The following is a 22,160-nucleotide window of genomic DNA, read 5'->3' on the forward strand; positions in this document are numbered from 1 at the left end:
GGCTACCCACTCCAGTATTCTGGCCTGGAGAATTTAATAGTCCTTGGGGTCATGAAGAATTGGGCATGACTGAGCAACTTGCACTTTCACTTTAACACATGATATAAAATTGTTTTTTAATCTATCTATAGGATATGGCATTGCTATTCAAAAGTATATTCACACATATATTTCTGTATATATTCACACACAGTTTACAGTTTACAGTGCTATTTGTGATGCTGTCATTTTATTACTCACACTGCTGAGATAGGGAGGGTGTTGTCTCTATTTTATACAAGAGGAAGCTGAAGCTGAGAGCGGTTATGATTTTGCCTAAAAAGATAAAATAGATGGATAAATGAGGTTAGAAAATTGGTCTGATGTCTGGCTTTTGGCTCTTCCTGCATTATCAATGTGTGTCTGTGTTCTCTGTTCTGGTGGATTTGGTCAGAATGCTGAATGCCTCTTTTTGTTACCATAAACTTCTCCACATGGGAAGCAACAAACGAAACAAAAAGTACTTGGAAACATGAATATGTTGAAAGGGTAGGATGTTTGGCACACATTTCCATTACTAATTGCTTTCTCCAGTTACACTTAAAGTTGCACATTCCAGTTTATGAAAACTATAGGATTAGCTTCTGCAGGGGAAGGGAATATGGCTGGGAGTGTGAATGAGGTGTAGACTGGGAGAGTGGAGGTTACTACCCAACAATTGCAGCTTCTCCAACTTGTTACCACATGCAAGTGGGGCAGAGTTAAAAGAAAAAATGAAACTCAACCGTGGGAATTGATTCTTGCTGAAGATAATATATAGTAAAGGAAGGTTATGATAAGCCAGACTGGAAAAAAACATTCCAACAAGTTCAGAGAGGATGTTGAAGACCTGATATTAGTGAAATTAATTTAGAAAAAATAGTTAAAGAGATTTTGCTAAATTTTACCTGTAATTATATTTTGGGAGTTGATCTTGCTAGTTTTGCTTTAGTATCAGCCTTAAAAAAAAAAAACAAACCTGGTGGAAAAATATAAGCATCTCAATCTAGTTTCAGTTAACAGGTAGTATGAAGAGCTCTGTTGCTATCACATTAAATCACAGAATTTGTAGAAAGCTTCCTAAAAGTATATGGGAAAAAGTACAAATACAGAAGCTTCTAATATTGACTGCAGCATTTAAGCCAACTTTAATGTTATTATCAAAGACTCCTTATTGACTTGTGCACGCTAGAAATTGGTTTCAACAAATGTGTGGTCATTTGTTGAAACCAGCTTTTGGCATGTGCAAAAACTACAGAGGTGCCATGTGATAATCCTGCAGCTAAATTAGATGGAAAATGTACTATGGTCAGCTCTAGTGTTGGCCCTATTTACACCTGATTGCCATAATCCACTGTAATTGTAATTTCATTGTTCTCAATTTTTGTTGTATCTCTATGTAAGGCACACTGAGGGATGTTTAAACGATAGGAACGTAAATGAGATGCATCTCCTACCCTCACAGATCTTACCAATTGTTACAATCTAGTCATGGAGACAAAAGTGTGCACTGTAAGTCCTATGTAAATGGTAAATGAAGTGGGAGGGAGGAGTTCACATTTCCTGAACATCTACTGTGTTCTAGGTAGTTTACTCTTCTTTAATCCTCCCCCAAATTCTCCAGATGGATATTATTTATCTCATTTTATAGCTGAAGAAATGAAGCTTTAGAAAGCTTCAGGGATCTGCCAAGAGTAACACAGCTGGTTTCTGCTACAACTTGCCTGAGTGGCTTCAAAGATGATGTTGGGTTTATGACATTGAACTGCCTGTCACCTTAAGACCGATGAGCAAGGAGTCTGGTTGAATGGGGTCACCTGACAAGTGGAATTTAAGCTGAGTCTCCGGAAGGATGGGTGGGAGTTTTCCTTATGTGCAGCAGCAGAGAGGACTGTTCTGGGCTGGGGAGTGGGGACTGTGAAATGCCAAGCAGGTGGAGACCAGTTTGGCTGAAACAGATTTGTCCGGTTATTCATTTCTCTTACAGATTTTCTTTAGCATCTGCAGTATTATTCCCTGGGGATACATGGGTGACTCAGACAGTTCCTGCCCCTCAGTGAGTGTACTTGGAGAGGCAAACAAACATACCCATGAATCAGAATTAGGGTAATCTGGGCTGCAGTTGAGGCATGGACAGGGTGTTGAGGAAGTTAAGGGAGTCTGACAGTTTGGCGTGTGTGTGTGTGTGTGTGTGTGTGTGTTTTATGTGTGAGGGCACAGTGAAAGAATAGATCAAGTTTTGAGGAGAAGACCAATTTAGATTAAAACTCGTGTATTTGAAATAATACTGTGAAAATGTCTATTAACACTTAGAGTCATAGGACTACAGCTCAGGAGAGAGATTAGAGGAGCAGATTTCAGGATAGTGAGGTCCCCTAAGGGAAGGAATTTAGAGAAATGAGCAGAGGGTCCAAGTCTGAACTTTTTGGGAGACGACCACTTGAGGGGCTGGTGAAAAGCTAGAGAATAGTACTGAGAAGAGTGATGCCTAAATCTGGGAAAGCAGGGAGACGGATCATGGAAGTCAAGGGGGGAAAGAACCCAGGTAAAGTGGAGCGGTCTCTAAAGGAAGATCAAGGAGAAAGGGAACTGAAGAAAGATCACTGGTCATTTAGAAGCTGTTGGCCCCCTTTCAGAGGGCAGATTTAGTAGAGTAGTGGTGGGACAGTCCACTGTGTATATTGGAATTGATGGTTTTGCTTTTAGCATTTTATTTATCAGTTTCTTCTCAATTGCTTCTGAGTTTTGAGTCATGGTTAGAATGGATGTAGCTCTTATTCTCATTGGGTTAATTTATCTGTGGCTCTTGAAATGTGTGTGTGTGTGTGTGTGTGTTTTTACTTTGTTATCAGCTTGACTCATCTCACTGTTGGGGTTTGGATCTCTTTTCTATTTCTTTCTTATTTTGCCTCCAGTAAAATTCTTTTTAAGAATTTTTCTAACTGAAAATTCTATTTGCACATTTCTTCTCTGATTAATTGAGATGTAATAAATCATTTAGTGGCAGAAAGACAAAACTGATAATGCAAGTTATGTCTCAAGATGGCAAGGTTGATAAGCTAAATGTTTAGAATTTTTTATTTATCATGTAAAGTTTGAGAATAAGGGATTCTTTGCTTGAATGTTCTGTGACTGTGCAAACTGCTGAAATGTGCCATTGTGATTATGACCTATGGAGTCAACACCAAGTGGAAAGCTGTGCAAGTGTTTGATGGATTTGGTACCCTTCTCCCAGATAGCTGAATAATTAGGACAATCAAGATATTGGTAAAGCCCATGTCTTGTCATTGGAAAACTTCTAATACTCAGGGCTCTGAAATCTGGAGAGACTCCCATATTACACAGTTTTTCTAAAACTTCCAAGGCTGCACTATGATGGACACTGTCAAAACATGGAAATAGCATGAAGGCTTTTCAGTGTAGTGTAGCAGAGTGGTTAGATGGGTGGGCTCTGGAATCAGACTGCTTGGGTAACAATCCAGGGCCATCCACTTACTGTATGACTTTATTTCAGTTTTCTCAGCTCTAATGTGGCATCACAATTTTGATTGTCCTATAGAGGTGTAGGTGGGAGTTAAATGAATTAATATAAAGCATTTAGAACAGTGCCTGACATTTCATTCTGGAGAAGGAAATGGCAACCCACTCCAGTATTGCGTGGAGACTCCCATGGACAGTGGGGACTGGTGGGCTACAGTCCATAGGATCCCAAAGAGTCGGACAAGACTGAAGCGATTTAGCATGCATGCATGCTGGTCTTTATAGAATAAGTGCTGTAAAAAGGTTTTTCTGTTGCTGTTATTACTGTTACTGTGATCAGAGCCTAACCCACAGTTGGTCAGTAAAATATGAGTGGATGAAAGCTAGAATTCAAGGTTGAAATACAGCTAGTGAGAAGGAGAAAATGGCTGGGGTTGGGGGGTGGTCCAGCAGGGGAAAGGTGTTCTATTTGATAACTTTGTGACAAACCATGCTGTTTTTCCCTGAATGACACATGCTCTCATTTTTAACTTCATCCTTTTCTTTATCTCTGACATCCACCAAGTTACCAATTTGGTCACTTTTTCTTTTGCCCCATCTGATATATTTGTTTTTTTGTCTAGTCCCACCACAGCTGTCCTAATCCAGAATTTCATCACTTCTGTCATCAATTACATCACCAGCTTCTGAAGTGGTTTTCTTGGCTCGGTGCCGTGTCACCTAAGATCTGTTCTATTCGTGGCTGCAAGATGACTGCTCTTGAAAAATACTGTCATCACTTCATCCACATGCGCAATAAGTACCTAAGGATTTCTCTTATTAGTAGATTATGTCTTTTTGGTAGCCTTGCCCTGTTCTGTCTGTCCAACCTCATTCTTCCCGCAGTGAGTGAAGGTAGTAGAGTGGAAAAATTGTTGCATTCTCCTTGTAAAGTAATTATTAAATATGTGGCCTTGGGCAGAACACTCAGCCTTTAAAAATGAGCCTGTGTGTCATTTTACTACCCTATAAAATATGGATAATAATAATAGTAAATACTAAAATATGTATATAGTACTACTACTAACAATAGGCCTTATTCAAATCAAGTCCAAGCTCCTCTCCTTCATGAGGCTTCTCACCATTAGTCTAGTCATGGCTGTCTCTTTCTTTTCATTTCCTGTGTGTATAACCTAGTAGTTTATAGTATGATATAATTATTATTGTTCCCAATGAGATAAGACATGAAAGCTCCTTTTGAGAAGGGAGGGTACCTTTTTCTCTTGCTGCACCTAGTAGATACTTAATGTTTTCTAAATGTTTTCCTATCATCTCAGAGCCTTTTCCCATTTTCTTTTCTTTGCCTTTATTTTGGTCTCAAAACTCTTCTCACCTATGTTTTCGCAATATACAAGTTTAAAATTGAAATCAAGGCTAGTTGAAGACAACTAATTTGATTTTTCTTTAAAGCCAGTTGTAATAACTTTCAAATATGAGAATGTTGTGTAAGAACAATAAGAAATCTAAGATTCTGCATAGGAATTTTTAGATATCTTAAAATATATGATGATATATACCTTAGATTATGTATGTGCCATGCTTAGTTGCTCAGTCGTGTCTGACTCTTTGAGGACTGTGGCCCGCCAGGCTCCTCTGTCCATGGGAATTTTCAGACAAGAATACTAGAGTGGGTTGCCATTTCCTCCTCCAGGGGGCTATAGAATAAATAAGTATTATTCATATTTAAGTGGATACATGTGATGTGCCTAGATTGAAAAAAAATCCTATGAAGTTAATCTCTTCATTTTGTTGTTTAGAGATTTTTAAAATACTGAACTGAAAAGAAGTCAAGAAACTTGTCAGTTTCATAACAAATTAAGAAAAGCTCTTGTCAGAATCAACTCATTTTTGTGTGTGCAGTGGGAATGATAGGGAATAGATTTAAATAATTATTTAACTGTAACACAATAGCAGTAGAGAAAATTTACCGTAACTGTTCAGTGACCTTCCTCCACAAAGCTGAAGATTGAAAACAACTGAAGAGTTTATAATGTCTTGGAGTAAATGCATTAATTAAATATGCAGCATTTGCAGTCAATCCTCAGATAGTTAAAGCTTTTAGAGCTTATTAAAACTCTCTTATGTTCCAAGGGTCTGTGCTAAACACTTGACCTGAATGTTTCTGTCATTAAATCCGGACAGCAAGTGAAAGGGGTACCTTTTATCTTAACTGAAAAATTAGTAGCTTGCCCAGAATTATTCAATAAAGGGATTTGAACACAGACCTATCTTCAGAGCTTTCGCTTTAGTACAATGAGCAATGCTTACAGCTCTCCTGAAGTAATGTGGAATTGCATTTTCTAGTCCTGTAACTTAGAAATTAGCAAGAACATAAGGGATTTTACTTTCTTTCTCAGATAGGACAAGCTCTTCTTTTTTTAAAAAATAATTTTTAAAATTTATTTATGTATTCTTGGCTGTGCTGGGTCTTCGTTGCTGTGTGGACTCTTCTCTAGTTGCAGCAAGCTGGGGGTGCTCTTCCTTGCAGTGTGCTGGCTTCTCACTGTGGTGGCTTCTCTTGTTGTGGAGCACGGGCTCTAGGGCGCATAGGCTCCAGTAGCTGTGGCACATGGGCTCAACAGTTTTGATTCCTGGGCTCTCGAGCACAGGCTGAATAGTTGTGGTACATGGGCTTAGTTTCTCTGCGGCATGTAGAATCTTCTCAGGCCAAGGATTGAACCCGAGTCTCCTGCATTGACAGGTAGATTCTTTACCACTGAGCTACCAAGGAAGCCCAAACAAGCTGTTCTTATCATCGTTACATTTTGTGATGAAAAGATGGACTAATATGAAAAGAAAGCTTTTGAAAAGAAAGAGCATTAATACGGCAACAAGTCTTGCTTTTGAAGAGGTCAGACAGGTCTCATCTACTTAGGCTACACTCTTAACTTTCTGAAGGTGCCTCCTACTTGGTTTTCTAGGGGTTCCTAACTCTGTCAGGATTGTCCTAAGCTCCAGACTAGTCATTAAAGTAACAAACCAGAGCAGTTAGCCACCATGATTAATCACCATAATTAATCCCAGTGTTAATCCTTTCTTAAATGCTGGTTTTTCCACTCAGAGCTAACACCCATTACAGAGATTAACTGCATTTTAAAAATCAGGCTTTTACTCTTTACATGTAAACACAAGGTGCATCTCTGAACTAATTTTAATAGTTAACTGTGACAGAAAGGGGTTTTGTTGCTTTGGGACTTCCCAGCTTCAAAAGCTATCAAACTCTTTGATGTCTCTCACAGATATTTTCCATATTGATCATTTTGGTTAAAATGTGGAGTTTAGATTAGAATTTTCTAACCCTAAAACTTAGGGCTTCTCTGGTAGCTCAGCTGGGAAAGAATCTACCTGCAATGCAGGAGACTCCAGTTTGATTCCTGGGTTGGGAAGATCCCCTGGAGAAGGGAACAGCTACCCACTCCAGTATTCTGGCCTGGAGAATTCCATGGACTGTTTAGTCCATGGGGTCACAAAGAGTCGGACACAACTGAGTGACTTTCACTTTTCACTTTCAATCCTAAAGCTTAGATAGAAATGATTGGATATTTATAGAACTGTAAAGTGTTGTATGTTATTTATTTTCCCCTTGACATCTCAGATATAATTGCTACCATTTAAATAGGATGTTGGAGAAGGCAATGGCAACCCACTCCAGTATTCTCGCCTGGAAAATCTCATGGATGGAGGAGCTGGTAGGCTGCAGTCTATGGGGTCTCAAAGAGTCAGACACGACTGAGCAACTTCACTTTTCACTTTTCCTTTCATGCATTGGAGAAGGAAATGGCAACCCACTCCAGTACTCTTCCCTAGAAAATCCCATGGATGGAGGAGCCTGGTGGGCTGCCGTCTGTGGGGCTGCACAGAGTCGGACACGACTGAAGTGACTTAGCAGCAGCAGCCGCAAATAGGATGTAGTAGGATTACTTTTTTTTTTTTAACTATCCAAGGATGAGGACTCCACAACCCCTATCAGGATAATTATCACTAGCAATCTGTCACAATGATATCCAATAAGTTGCTGTAAGACTATTAAGAATAACAAGAACTGTCACCACTTTCAACACTAACATTTGTTTAACATTTACTCAGTGCTGGGCACTCTATGGGCTTTATGTACAACTCTATAAGGCAGATACTACTTTAGATCTTTTTTTTTTCCCCCCAGAGGAGGAAACTGAAGGTTTGAGTGGTTATATATTGTACACGGGTAATACAGCTAATAAATTCATAGTGGAGCGAGAGTTGAAGCTGAGTCTGCCTCCCCTAGATCCCATACTCTTTAACTATGACCTTTTACTGCCAAATGTCTAATTAAACTTTGCTTTGTGGTTTCAAAGACAGTCCCCAAAATATGAATTACAGTGGTAAAGATGGAACCTGTTCCAGCCTATAAATGAACTAAATGAAATTTTTAAGGTGAGCGGATTTGAAAAATGTTCCCTTTTTGTCTAGCTGATTTTAAAATATTATTTTAAAAGATGTTCTGCCAACACTATGATTTGCATATGTTTTGAGGGTATGGATTTGACTGATTTAGGTGTGGATCAGTCACAATGGTAAATTACTTTATGCCACATGCTATTTAGCCTGATAGTCTAGGTTTGATTAAGTATACCCAATAATTTAAGAACTGAGTATTTCATCAAATGGCTAGGGTTTTAGTGGATTATTTATTGTATCACTTGCCCAGATTTTCCATTCATTAGCTTATGCTACTTTTCAATCTCATTTACCAGTCAAATATTCACACAGGAGTTGTTCTGTTCAACATTCAGGCCCTCTGCTTGAATCCTGATTTGTTGAACTTGACCCCGCCCACCTTGCTAATCATTTCTTGCGTTTGTGAACGCTGACAACAGTAGTTATTGATACTTTTGGTTTCTGTCAAACTAGAATCCAAGGACTGCTTCATGAAAGAATGGAAGTAAACGTAAAAAGGTGATTCATTAAAAATTTCAGAGTAGAAAAACAGAGCGGGACGTAATCTAAACTACTACCAGACAAAACTTAAATTGTAATTTAAAATCAGCTGTTCTAAATTTATTTATTCTTTGAATTATGTCTTTCTCTCTTCTTCTAATCTACTGTTCTTCTCTCATTTAGCCCCTAGACAGAGTTGTATTTAATTTTTATAGTGCAGACATTGTTCTATGGAGACATGAAATAGTTTGAGAAATCTGTGACCTCTCAGTAACTGTCACGTGTGGATAGTGGACTTTGGAAACAACAACCTTCTTACCAGAGATCACTGGACCTGAAGCTCTAATTCCAGTGGCTGCAGGGTTTGCTGCAGCTTACCGTCTTGCTCCTGTTGATACTTGTCTTGTTAGCAGAAGTTGGTACTTGCCTATTCAGTTCTTTACCCTAAAATATTAGAGGAGAATAAAAATATGAACGTTGTACCAGCTTTCATGAGTTCTGCTTAATATTGGATGCTTTTCTTGGGTGATGATAGGTTTAATTTTTCATTAAACCAGACATCAGTTTTTTTTGTGGTTTGTTCTGCTGGAACCTCAGATTGCCCCCTCCTGTGGTTCAGCAGGGCAGTCAGGTCCATTCCTGGGCCATCTTGATTTCTACATTGACTTCAACATGAGGTAACATTGTCAACCCTCATTTCCTGATCCAAAATAAAATAATCAGTACACCACAGGGGAAACAGTGGAAATAGTGTCAGACTTTATTTTTTGGGGCTCCAAAATTACTGCAGATGGTGATTGAAGCCATGAAATTAAAAGACGCATACTCCTTGGAAGAAAAGTTATGACCAACCTAGATAGCATATTTAAAAGCAGAGACATTACTTTGCCAACAAAGGTCCGTCTAGCCAAGGCTATGGTTTTTCCAGTGGTCATGTATGGATGTGAGAGTTGGACTGTGAAGAAAGCTGAGCTCCATAGAATTGATGCTTTTGAACTGTGGTGTTGGAGAAGACTCTTGAGAGCCCCTTGGACTGCAAGGAGATCCATCCAGTCCATCCTAAAGGACATCAGTCCTGGGTGTTCATTGGAAGGACTGATGCTGAAGCTGAAACTCCAATACTTTGGCCACCTCATGGGAAGAGTTGACTCATTGGAAAAGACCCTGATGCTGGGAGGGATTGGGGGCAGGAGGAAAAGGGGACGACAGAGGATGAGATGGCTGGATGGCATCACCGACTCGATGGACATGAATTTGGGTAAACTCCAGGAGTTGTTGATGGACAGGGAGGCCTGGCATACTGCGATTCATGGGGTTGCAAAGAGTCAGACATGACTGAGTGACTGAACTGAACAGAACACTGCAGGTTACTTTTTATTGCATCTGCAATATGGTAATTTAAAAGGTTTGAAAAGATGAAAATGGGAATGTAGATTTTAGAAATCATTTTTAAGTTTTAAAAAAATTTCTAGAAGATTATAAAATAGTGTTCCTAGATTTAGCAGATAAAAATACAGGATGCCTGCTCAATTAAATTTGAATTTCAGGTAAATAATGAATACTTTTTTTTTTTTTTTTTAGAATGTGCCCCAAATGGCAACCCACTCCAGTACTCTTGCCTGGAAAATTCCATGGACAGAGAAGCCTGGTAGACTACAGTCCATGGGATCGCAAAGAGTTGGACATGACTGAACGACTTCACTTTCACTTTCATATAATATTTGGAAATGTTTGTATTAAAACTTTATTCATTGTTTATCTGAAATTCCAGTTTAGCTGGGTTCCCTGTATTTTATCTGACAACTCTGTTGCAGAAATAGTCAAGGGAATTCCCCTGTAGTCCAGTGGTTTGGACTTGACACTTTCACTGCTGTAGTTCCTTGTCAGGGAACTAAGATCCCACAAGCCACATGGTGCAGCCAAAAAAATAAAGTATTGAGGATCAATGTGATAAAAGATAATATTTTTATATTTTAAAAGGATTTTGGTGTGATTCGTTTGATCTTTACTGTCACTGAGAGGGGTAAATTTTGCTGGGAGGAGGGGGAAGGGGCGTTATTATTCTTTAATTAGCAAATAGTTGAGACTCAGTAACAGTTCAACAAAGCCATGGATGAAAATGCATGGACGTGAATCCAAGTCTTTTGATTCTTGGTCCAGCACTGTTTTTAAAATTTTGAGACTTTTGCAAAATATGAAAAAGCACCAAGGATTAAGATTCAGAAGGATACAGATATTAATAAATAAGAAATTCCACATTCCCACCACCCATCATTGCTGACCCTGGTTTTTCATATTAGCTTCTGATTGAGTGTCCTTTCCAGCATGATGCATTACCATGCTGCTCTGAGAAAGCATATTTATCCATACCCTGTCATGACCCAGGTGCCTATGGGTCATTACTGAGGTCAGAGGGCTAGGTAGGGGGAGGGAGATGGGAAAAACCTAGTAGACATGTTAACTTTGTAGTCTGTGTTATATTACCTGTGCTTTATGAAAGGAGTGTCTCACAGTGACACTACCATTGTATCTTCATGTGTGCTGCTGTACTGAGACTTTTGGTTACATTCCATGTAATTCCTGACTCCAGGAAAGGTGCTAGGTTCTCTAATTACTGAGAAAAGTCCTGGGGATGTTCTGCAACTTTGTAAAAATAGGTCTCTGACCTATGATTTGAGGGTCATATGCCATAGGAAATGGCAACCCACTCCAGTACCTTTGCCTGGAAAATCCCATGGACGGAGGAGCCGGTAGGCTACAGTCCATGGGGTCACAAAGAGTCAGACACGACTGAGCGACTTCACTTTCACTTTCATGCCATAGGTTACATTTCAAAGAGCTGGAAGTTTCCAGATAGCTACCTGATGGTTGCTATTTATTGTAATTTAAATGTTTTAAAACAGATAGTTATATGTTGGGATGTTTAATAATATGAAAGAATGATATTGTAAATTTGGTAGTAATTGCTCGTTAAGTTAGAGTGATTATGGGGAAAATATTTTCTTGATAATCAATCCTTTACATGTTTTCTGACTTAACTTGAGCTGGAAGTCATCCACAGTGAGCCTGGAACCGTTGATCTGAGGCAGAGTGTTGACGTTTTCCAAAGTCTTGTTTGTGTTGACTTTTGAGAGAGAAAAAGGAACCATATCATGCAACAGAATTCACTGGGTGCTATTAGGTCCAGATTATATACCTCACTGATTTCAGTTATCATAACTATATGCCAATCATAAGTATATTTGTATAAACTATATAAACATCTATGTAGTTTAAATTCATACCTTTCTGAGATGGTTATGGAACTTTTCAGCTAAATGTATTTTCTTTTATAACTTCTGAAATACACACACAAAAAGGCAAATATTCCTCTTTCAAATGAGTGTCAAGCCATTTCATGTTAATTTTTATGCACATTAGATATTTTTCTGTTTGTATTAAATGCATCAATTTGTTTGATATGATGGATGTTGGCCAGGGAAAAAAATGTTTTCTAGGTAAGACAACTTTCCTGAGTTTTAAGGTCCTCCATTACTGATGTAATGTCTGCTGTAGTCTTGAGATTGACCATTCATGCCTCAGTTTCCAAAATTCTCATACCATCTTTTTCTTTCGAATTCAGTGTCAGCACTGGTATTTTCTAGGTGATGCACCTTATCAAAATAGGAGACTATCAATTGATGCATATTTTCCCTCTAATTACTTGATATAAGGCAGCAGCATCAGAGCCACCAGCATTTCCAGTGCTTCCATTTGTTCCAGCACTCATGTTTTTCCACCCTGTGCCAGTGCCCAGCCCAGCCCCAGCACCATAAACACCTCCATGCCCTACTTCTCTGAGCCCCCTTCGGGCCACAGCTTCCCCTGAGGCCTTAATAGACCCATAGCCACTTCTAGCGCTTCTCTGCTACTAAAACCCAGAGGAATAAGCCATTGAGTGCAAGAGTAGCTGAGGTCAAGGTCAAAGTATAGCCTCCAAGTCAGTGAGACTATTGTAGAGCTTAACATGTATGTACAACTGTAACAACATTTTTAATGAGAAGATTTTTAAGTATAGTTTTTTTGAGTCAACTTAATTTTTCTATCCCTTAGTTTAGCAATTGGTGAGTCACATATACTGAAGCGATGCCTCCTTAGGGTGTTGATTATATGTGACAGAAAACTGTGTGAGTGGGAGAAACGGAGACGTCCGTCCTTTCCTGCTTTTGCCCTCTGACTATGCTGAATGACCATTGTTTTTTTGAAGCCCTGCATTGCAGACACTGTTTTAACAGAGAATCTTTGTTTCTTTCTGACCTTATATTCATATCATTCTCATGCTCTTGAGCCTAGCTCAGGTTTCTCTCTCTCCTTCCATGTAACTTTTCAAGCCAACTGCTAGTCCCTTTCCAGGGGGTACATGTGGAGTAGCGCATACACTCTGGAGTTAAACAGAGCAGTGATTGAGTCCTGGCGTACTGTTTTCCTGCTTGGGTAAATGTTAGTTATCGTCTCTGAGTCTGTTTTTTTTATCTGTGAAACTTCCAAAAGATGTTAGGAAAATGAATGAAAAACAAGTAGTAGTGCCTGGCACTTAGTTGGCACTCAGTAAATTCTCATTCTCTCACTGCTCCCTCTTATTTCCCCACTTTAGCTCACAGTGATCTCTAACACTCACTTATATCTAATTATACCACACCTTCATTCAAGGAATATTTATTGAATGCTTTCTGTGTGCCAGGGACTCTTTTTAGACAGTTACAGGCCCTTGATTTTTGGCAATGAGCATGCGTGCTTCTTGATCAGATTTCCTTATAAGCTCAACAGCTGAGCATGCGTTGATTCTAGATATTCATACACATCTCAGACTTTGAGGAGTTACCTTTAGACAAAATTGTGGAGTTGTTAAAGTTTGTTGTTGGCATTTCTACTCTTTTCTTTATTTGCTCCATCTTCTTGAGGTCAGACTCTCTGCCTTTCATCTGAAGCCATGGGCTATCTTGTGTTCTTTTTTTTTTTTTTCTGTTTAAAGAAAAGATACAGTGCTGTTCATTTCAGTTCAGTCACTCAGTCATGTCCGACTCTTTGCAACCCCATGGATTGCAGCATGCCAGGCTTCCCTGTCCATTGCCAACTCCCAGAGCTTGCTCAGACTCATGTCCATCGAGTTGGTAATGCCATCCAACCATCTCATCCTCTTATCACTTCCTTCTCCTTTTGCCTAGATTGAAGCAAAAGGGTCCCAGCATCAGGGTCTTCTCCAGTGAGTCAGTTCTTTGTATCAGCTGGCCAAAGTATTGAACTTCAGCTTCAGCATCAGTCCTTTCAATGAATATTCAGGACTGATTTCCTTTAGGATTGACTGGTTTGATCTCCTTGCAGTCCAAGAAACTCTCAAAAGTCTTCTCCAGCAGCACAGTTCAAAAAGCATGAATTCTTCAGCGCTCAACTTTCTTTATGGTCCAGCTGTCACACACATACATGACTACGGGAAAAACCATAACTTTGACAACAAAGACGGACCTTTGCTGGTAAAGTAATATCTCTGATTTTTAATATGCTGTCTAGGTTTGTCAAAACTGTTCATTTGCCATAATAGAAATATAGCTGTATTCACCGTTTGTTGTTCCAGGCACTCTAAGCATTTAGCATTTTGAACTTTTTCTTCAGGTGTAAAATAAGAGATTGCTCCTTGTAATAGGAATTTCAGTTCTTGGTGAGAAGAAGATAGATTATTTTGGGCAGAAGTCTGTTGAAAAATCACGGTTGACCACTTAAAAGGGCAACTTTTAAGAATAAGCATTCTTTTAGAATGCATGGAGACCAAAAAGAAGGCACAAAATTTTTTATTCCTTATTCTGTGCACAGATCTCTTCCTGCTCTCATGCCCATTTCTCAGACTTCTGTCCCTGGAGCCTGCTCTGAATTTCAGGAAGTTGCCTCTTCTTCAAATTCTCTCTCTCTGTCTCTCTGACACTTCTTTTTCCTTTCTTATCTCCCAGTCTACCTAAGATTCCCAGATGCCCATATGTGGAAGCTCAATGCTATCCTGTTCCCTTGTGCCAGGATCTCCACTTCAGTCCACTGCATCCCATCCCCACAGCATGGGGATTGTTCAGCCTTTTCTATGTCAGCTTCCCATGAACTCATAATTTTGTTACATTTAGGTGCACAGGATGGAGGGGATGAAAATGCATGGAAAGACATAAGAGTCTCAGCTTTCACCAGGGTTTCAAGAGTAGACACTGAGTATTGGGAATTTAGATTATGGACAGTTGTCTTTAAGCATGTGTCTATTTCTGTAGCAGAGAGGAGGAACATGTGTTAGGAAAACTGTCAATGAAAACACTAATATAGCAATATGAGAACCATAAAATTGGAAAAGAGAAACTAGACATTGTCTGGAGACAAGTAGTGATAGTAGTCTAATCCGACAAATGGGTATTGAGTGCTGACCCTACAAAACCATTTGCCTTCCAGATCCACTTTCCTCCTTTCTCCAGCCTGCTCTCTCCTCCAGGAGATGAGCTGCCCTCTGGCCTTCATTAGGTTTTCCCAATGGGGACCAAATCAGGAAATTGCAGGAAGGTAAGAGAATGGATTTAGGGTGTTTATTCCCTTGGCATCTCCTCCATGTTGACTGTGACTGTCCATGAAATGCACAGCTCCTCTCAAGGCGGCCCTCTTTATGACTTTCACTTTCTGACTCACTTGCCTTCGTCCTTTGGATGTAGGGGTTGTAAGTTACTACTCCCAGTGGTTTCCCTACATCATTTGCCACACTTTGGCAGATAGTCCTTTTACTAAACTCTTCTAGATTTCCCCTGATTCTAGTGCCTAAGTTGTTTCTGCTTAGGCTCTGCTGTATAGTAGGACTTGTATAAAGTTTTTGTCCTACAGGAGGTTAATAGGAAAATGAACAATTACAATGCCATGGTTAATAAATACTTGTCAAAGTGTACACTCTTTGAAGGTAGAAACCAAATATTATGCCTGTTTCTTTCTTGACACTTGGCATTGTGCTAGGTGTAAGCAGGTGCTTGCCAGTGTGGAGGTGGGGGTAGGTATAATGGGTGGGAGAATGGGGACGGAATTGAGCAACTGTTCCAAGAGGCTCCAGGTAGGCTGCCCAGTGTAGCTACTCATTAGAGTCAGAAACAGACAGGTTGCATTAAACAAAGGAATTTACTAGAAGAATATCAATGGCTTCTAGAATCGAAGGAAGGCAGGAGAACAGGTTTGGAGGAACTGGGTGCTCTGTAGGGCTAATTTACTGAAACCACAACAAAAGTCACACATTCAATACAGCTGGGGCATTGTCATGGACAGCCCTTGGCTTTGGTTTCTTTAAGGTGGATTGACACACGTCTCAGAGGAGAGAAAGCATTTTTGGATACATGTTATATTCACTCCATGGAAACTTTCTGGGCTTCTTCCTTCCAAGCTTCCTCATAGAAGGCCTGCTCACTGCTGCAGGTAAGGTAGGAAGAAAGAAATAGGTTAGATCTAATCCTCTGTGGCAACCTATGTCTTAGAACTAGAGAAAACAGCTCACTTCTCTCCTTGGCCTCCTCACTACCCAAAAGGCAGGGTGATGGGGGCAATAGGTGGGAACAATAGTTACATTATGAGAGTCAGCAAGAATTAAGTAACAATGGGAGATGAGTTCTTCTCGTGAAGAGCTAAGTGTATGTGCAGAGGTGGGGCCACTTTTGCTGAGTGTGAGAGAGGGTGTGTCCCCATCTTAAGGGAGGAGTAGAAGCAGCAGAACCTACTGAAGTTTCCGTCATTGAATACGGACCTTTGTTTTGCTGCTTCCTCTCCCACGTCCTCCAGTAACCCCCTGCTGTGCAGTTGCTCCCCAGTACCCTAGAGCCGCATCCCAGTTGAGTTTTTCCTCCTCTGATGGGCTCCATTTCCCTTACTTTTCCTTCTTCCTGAAGCTTTCAGCCTGTGTGGAAACAGGTGTTAAGAGGATAACCATCTGGTTAGTTTAATTCAATCTAAGGTGTTACTTACCAACACAGGTGGGTATGGTTGGAGAGACCGTCACCATAACAACAGTCATAAAAAAATTTACCCTGGTGGCTCAGTCATAAAGAATCTGCCTGCAATGCAGGAGATGCAGGAAATGCAGGTTTGGTCCCTGGGTAGGGAAGATCCAGTGGAGGAGGAAATGGCAACCCGCTGCACTATTCTTGCCTGGAGAGCCCCGTGGACAGAGTGGACTGGCGTGCTATGGTTCACGGGGTTGCAAAGAGTCAGATGAGAGAGAAGCAACTAGAGAGAAGCCTGGGTGCCGCAATAAGACCCAGCACAGCCAAACAAATTAAAAAAAATATATTAAAAAAGTAAGTCGGGGGACTTCCCTGGTGGTCCAGTGGCTAAGAATCCACCAGCCAATGCAGCAGACACAAGTCCGATCCCTGGTCCAGGAAGATCTCACATGCCACAGGGCGACTAAGCACATGAGCCACAGCTACTGAAACTTGCATGCCTAGAGTCCATGCTCCACAAGAGAAGCCGCTGCAGTGAGAGGCCCACAGACCCCAACTAGAGAAAAGCTCATGCGCAGCAATGAAGATCCAGTGCAGCCAAAAATAAGTAAATAAAATTAAAAAAAAAATGAGTGGGGAAAACTTTTTCTAGGCAGAGAGACCAGCATACATAAAGAAGGTGTAAAAACATGCACGGCATATTTGAAGAACTGAAAAGTTTGATTTGACTGGGGCATGAAGTTTGTGTGAATGAGTGCCAAGATATAAGACTGGAAAAATAGATTGGGGCCAGGTGGGGAAGGACCTTTTTTGGACAAGGGGAGGGACCTTTACTATCATTCTAAGGAATTTGGACTTCGTCCCATAGTCAGGGGGTGTATCACTGAAGGTTGCTAAGCAGGGGATGAATATAATCTTTAGTTTTAGAAAGATAACATTGTTGGCAGTGTACTATATGAACTGGAGTTGAAGCTGGAGGCAAGGAGATGAGAAAGGAGAATTTGCAGGGGTCTGTGGAAGAGGGTGACAGACAATGACAACTTCCAAGAAAGTTGCAGTGGGTTGGTAGGAAGGGGAAGTTAGAAGATAGAAATGGTGGCATTTGACTATTAACTAGTTACAGGTTGATGAAAGAGAGGGAGGGAGTCTTAAATGACAAGCGGTCTCCGGTTTTGGGCTTTGGGGAGTGCCATTAACTAATATGGAAATATGAAGGAGAAGCAGATTTTGTAGGAAAGATAATGAACCCAAGATATCAAAGACTAGGGATGGAGCTTTGACCAAGAACTTTGATGGAGGACCAAGAGCAAAAGGAACCTCAAGGAATTAACATTTAAGGAAAAACAAGAGAGATTTAAAGATAAAGTAAAAAAGAAAAAACCAAGAGACAGAAGTTTCAAGAGGAAAGGAGAATTTCAAGAAAAAGCGATGGTCAACAGAGTCAAAGAATTCAACAGCTCAGAGCTTCCAAGTAGGACAAGGACTTTCAATATGGCTGCTTTGGGCTCTGGAAAGATCATATAAATACTGGTCCTCAAATTTCTCTTTGAATCTGTGGTTGTGCTGGAACTTTATGATTCCTAATTCATTCTACAAAGTATGCCCTGAGCATCTGAAAGAAATGTCCCTTATTGCTAAAATAAACCGGAATTCTAATCTGTACATTAGTGCTGTATAAATATAATCGTTGTATAAATACTCTTAAAAACTTAAGAGTTCTCTTAAGGCTGCTAACTAAAATACATACAGATGCTCATTCTTTAGAGTTCGTGAATTATATTACATGACCATTTGCTCAGACTAAAGGAAATCTTTAATTTCCTTTAAAAGCAAATTGATAGAAAAATTTAGGAGAGGGTTTAAGGGATCATCCATACTGAGGTGATAGTCAAAGCCTTGAGAACAACTACATTTTTAAGGTAGAAAAGAGCAGAAGGTTAAGATTGGAAGTTGAGGATATCCTCAAAATTAAGCTTAGCACAGAGGAAAAGTGAGTAACTGATAAAGGGAGTGAATAGGAGTAATCTGAAAGGTTGGAAAAGCCTTAGGGAATCACAGCATGGATTAAAGCTTGGGTGATTCACCTGGTGGAGTTTACAGAACCTCCTGGAAGTTCTGCAGAAAGATCAAGGGGAATGAGGTCTAGCTTGGGTGATTCACCTGGTGGAGTTTACAGAACCTCCTGGAAGTTCTGCAGAAAGATCAAGGGGAATGAGGTCTAGGAAAATGTCCATTATATTGGCCACAAGATCCCTGAAGATCTGAAAGCAAGAATTTCTGGGAGAGTTCAGGCCCAGAAGCCAAAACTCTTGTCACTAGGAAAGGAAAGGATGGTGATGGAATGAAGCCACCTTTGTCTTGTGTTGCTACAGCATGCAGAGTGGGCATGAAAGAACAAAGGATGATGAGGAGGGAAGCAGGGGTGGAGTGAAGACAAGACTGCTGTGTGTAGAATGCACTTGAAAACAAGCAAGTAGAATTTTGGAGCTACTTGAGCTTCTGGGAAACAAAACAAGCAAAAAAAAAAAAAAAAAAAAAAAGCAGAACACTGAGGGAGCCAAGAAGTAAGATAACTCTTAGATACCTGGAAAAAAAGGGTAATCAAATAATAGTGATCCAAGAGCAAGTGAAGCCTCAGTGCTGCAGGAAACCACCTTTTGGATGGTTAATTTAAATTTCATCACAGGGAACTTTTCATAAAGAGAAGATGTGTGGTACCATTAAAAAAATGACTGAAAAAATTCTGTATTTTAGAAGAGTCATTGTGATGAATGGGCATTGAACCTGGAAGGTGCGTATGGTTCTCCTTTGTATTTTTAAAATAACAGACTTTATTCTTATATGCCATGAGCCTAGGGGCTGCCCTCTGATTCTTGAAAGAGGTGGCTACAGCTATAAATATGGATGTGACAGTGAGGTATCCCCATGAACATGGGAGAAAGGGAAATATAGTTGCCTTTGTAACTGAACTATTAAGACCAAAATATAATCTGTCTCTGAGAGTCAACACCCGGGTAAGGAGTGTGGTCATTAGGGAATATCAAAAGGAGAATTCAGAGAAAGTGCCTTTGGCTTCATCTTAGGCAGAGAGATGCTGAATTTGGGCACATAGACAGTCCAGTTACTAGAGAGGAATTGCCGTGTGGGGCCAAGATATTTCACCTGGACTGAGTAGGATCTGAAGGACGTGGTCCTCAAACCTCTCTTTGAATCTGTTCTTGTGTAGCAACTTTATGATTCCTAATTCATTCTACAAAGTATGGCATGAACATCTGAAAGAAATGTCCCTTATTGTTAAAATAAACTGGAATTCTAATCTGTACATTCAGTTCAGTTCAGTCACTCAGTTGTGTCCGACTCTTTGCGACCCCATGAATCGGCAGCACGCCAGGCCTCCCTGTCCATCACCATCTCCCGGAGTTCACTCAGACTCACGTCCATGGAGTCAGTTATGTCATCCAGCTATCTCATCCTCTGTCGTCCCCTTCTCCTCCTGCCCCGAATCCCTCCCAGCATCAAAGTCTTTTCCAATAAGTCAACTCTTCGCATGAGGTGGCCAAAGTACTGGAGTTTCCGCTTTAGCATCATTCCTTCCAAAGAACACCCAGGGCTGATCTCCTTTAGAATGGACTGGTTGGATCTCCTTGCAGTCCAAGGGACTTTCAAGAGTCTTCTCCAATACCACAGTTCAAAAGCATCAATTCTTCAGCGCTCAGCTCTCTTCAGAGTCCAACTCTCACATCCATACATGACTACTGGAAAAACCATAGCCTTGACTAGGCTAATCTGTACATTAGTGTTGTATAAATATTGTCAGTCTGTCTTCAAGTGCCAGGTCACCTCGGGTATACTACTAAAGTCAAGTTTCTGGACACGAAAGACTGAGAAGAACAGATTCTAGGCTGTAGAAAGTTTTCCAAAGTCATTCTTATTTATATCATGTATAAACCTTCTTGATAATTAGTCTCATGGACAGCCTTCTGTCTACCTTGTGTATTTCCATATCCTCCGCCACTAGTTTTAAGAATACTGTCAGTAGTCATCACTTTCAACAGTTAGTTGGTAAAGAACATAGAGCTTGTATTCACTCAAGAACTGAATGAAAACATGTAGACTAGAGATGAGAAACACAAAGCATTCTTGTTACCACTCTTCTGTCCTGTATCTGTGTGAACATACTAATTGATAATGACATTCTTTCCTCATGAACCTAGACTGACCATAGAACTCTTCTTAATGACATTAATCCAGAAAATCACAACCAGCAGCCTAGATTGGATCCATGTGAGGTAAAACTCTGCCCTTTCTAGTTTAGATGGGTTGTCAGGGATTCTGGCCATCAAAGTTACGGAATTCATCAGGGAAGGACGGGAAGGATGGTTAATCCTCTGAGTTTGACGTCATGGAGAAAGCAGATAGGCTTTTTGACCAAAAGTCCCTGAATATTTTGACAGACTAGATAAATGGACAGAAATGATCAGAATGAAATTACTTAGACAGTGAATGCATTCACTGCCGTGGGGGTGCCAACCAGAAAAGAACTTGCAAGAGACCTTGCAGGTCACCAGTCGTTGTTCAGTTGCTCAGGTGTGTCCCAGTCTTTGCAGCTCCACGGACTATAGCATGCCAGACTCCTCTGTCCTTCACTAATACCCAGAGTTTGCTCAAACTCATGTCCATTGAGTCGGTGATACTCTCTAACCATCTCATCCTCTGCTGCCCCCTTCTCCTTTTGCCTTCATTCTCTCCTAGTTTTAGGGTCTTTTCCAATGAGTTGGCTCTTTGAATCAAGTGGCCAAAGTATTGGAGTTTCAGCTTCAGCATCAGTCCTTCCAATGAATATTCAAGAATGATTTCCTTTAGGATGGACTGATTTGATCTCCTTGCAGTCCAAGGGACTCTCCAGAGTCTTCACCAACACTACAGTTCAAAAGCATAAATTCTTCAGGGCTCAGCCTTCTTTATGGTCCAGCTCTCACATCCATACATGACTACTGGATAAGCCATAGCTTTGACTATAGAGATGGACCTTTGTTGACAAAGTGATGTCTCTGCTTTTCAATATGCTGTCTACGTTTGTCATTGGTTTCCTTCCCAGGAGCAAGTGTCTTAATTTCGTGGCTGCAGTCACTGTCCGTAGTTATTTTGGAACCCAAGAAAATGAAATATGTCACTGCTTCCATTTTTCCACCTTCTATTTGCCATGAAGTGATGGGACCAGATGCCATGATTTTAAGTTTGTTTAATGTTGAGTTTCAAGTCTGCTTTTTCACTCTCTTCTTTCACCCTCATCAAGAGGCTACTTAGTTCCTCTTCACTTTCTGCCTTGAGTGGTATCATCTGCATATCTAAGGTTGTTGATATCTCTCCTAGCAATCTAGATTTCAGCTTGTGATCATCCAGCCTGGCATTTTGCATGATGTACTCTGCATATAGGACTGCCCAGTTAGTGCTAGTGGTAAAGAACCCTCCTACAAATGCAGAAGACTGAAGAGACACTGGTTCAATCCCTGGGTCAGAAAGATTTCCCTCGAGGAGGGCATGGCAACCCGCTCCAGTATTCTTGCCTGGAGTATCCCTTGGACAGAGAAGCGTGACGGGCTATAATCCATATGATTACAAAGAGTCAGACATGATTGAAACAACTTAGCATGCACGTACTTTGCATGTAAGTTAAATAAGCAGGGTGACAATATACAGCCTTGTACTTCTTTCCCAGTTTGAATTAGT

At 40.4% G+C, this 22,160-nt stretch overlaps 1 long non-coding RNA gene across 1 annotated transcript in view; it reads left to right on the forward strand.

Annotated features, from left to right (window-relative positions):
* Window positions 1–11,735, forward strand: part of LOC114116856 (uncharacterized) — a 30,386-nt gene extending 18,651 nt beyond the window's left edge. Inside the window, exon 4 of the long non-coding RNA XR_009595596.1 lies at window positions 10,036–11,735. This is a non-coding gene — a long non-coding RNA (uncharacterized LOC114116856). The remainder of the gene's footprint in view (window positions 1–10,035) is intronic.
* Window positions 11,736–22,160: the final 10,425 nt, after the last annotated feature.

This window comes from Ovis aries, chromosome 11 (genome assembly GCF_016772045.2).
Source record: "Ovis aries strain OAR_USU_Benz2616 breed Rambouillet chromosome 11, ARS-UI_Ramb_v3.0, whole genome shotgun sequence".
In the NCBI taxonomy this organism is placed as follows: Eukaryota; Metazoa; Chordata; class Mammalia; order Artiodactyla; family Bovidae; genus Ovis; species Ovis aries.